Source organism: Triticum dicoccoides, chromosome 7A, assembly GCF_002162155.2.
Source record: "Triticum dicoccoides isolate Atlit2015 ecotype Zavitan chromosome 7A, WEW_v2.0, whole genome shotgun sequence".
Lineage (NCBI taxonomy): Eukaryota > Viridiplantae > Streptophyta > Magnoliopsida > Poales > Poaceae > Triticum > Triticum dicoccoides.
The window spans coordinates 484516542-484517739 of NC_041392.1; positions in this window are offsets into that span (position 1 = coordinate 484516542).

The window sequence follows — 1198 nt, forward strand, 5'->3', positions numbered from 1 at the left end:
AGCTTTGTGTAGCTCCTCCGTTGATTGTGACTCTACCTCTTAGTTTGGGGTCCTACTAGTAAAAGTTAGGGCTTGTACATTTCAGTTTTTTGGGCTACAGTTGTAAGATGTACTCCCCCATGGCTATGTGATTAATGTAGTATTGGGTCTTTCGAGGCCCTTCGTCCATTGAAAGAAAAAGCACCAACATTACATAGAGTAGTGTATGTAGGAGCTAATTTACTCATGAAGAGATTATAGGTGTAAGATTCTGTGCGCAGGTAAAAAACGTGTAGAGTGAAAAAGATGCCCGCATCGCTTTCACTCGGGTGGAAAACCCTAGTCGTCGCCGAAGGAAGTTTGCTGGCAAAGCCCGCTAAGCAGACACCCTCCAAAAGTAACAAGGTTGAGGTTGCTTAGTGATACATCCATTGCTCTTGTTGTTCAAAACCACACTTAACATTCTCTAAAGATGAATTTTTTGTATGAGAGGTAGGAGCACAAAGCAAGGAGGAAGATTAGAGATCAAAGGGGTGGCTTGAAAGTTGGTGTAGAAAGACCTTTGAACTCAACACAAGGACTGGTAGTTCTCTCTCTCTCTCTAAAAATGGGATTTGAATGGAGTAGCTTCAAATGAGATCATGGAATAAGTGGAGTATATGTAGGGTACACAAAAAATCTAACAGTTACACATTTTTTAGCAAAGCTCGAAGGCTCTGAATGCTTAACTTAGAGTCGGAGAACAAAACTAAATGTGACAACTTCCGAATAGCTCCGAGGGTCCGACCAAATTCCATTGGAGGCTCTGACTGACCATAGGCTCACCTACACACGCTACTAGATGCCATTTCAAAGTTTGGACGAAGTATGTTAAGAAATTCCAAGTCGTATACAAAGGAGTGCACAAGTGCTCCAGTGCCATTGCCTATCCCTGAAGAGGTTTGGAGGATCCAAAGAAGAATTGCTCAGTGCCTTCAGATAGTGAAAATGCAGAGAGAGTGGGAAAAAGTGAAACACTTTTCGAGGGCAAGAAACTCAACTTAGCAACCTCGTGAAGGAAATATGCCCTAGAGGCAATAATAAAGTTGTTATTTATATTTCCTTATATCATGATAAATGTTTATTATTCATGCTAGAATTGTATTAACTGGAAACTTAGTACATGTGTGAATACATAGACAAACAGAGTGTCCCTGGCATGCCTCTACTTGACTAGCTC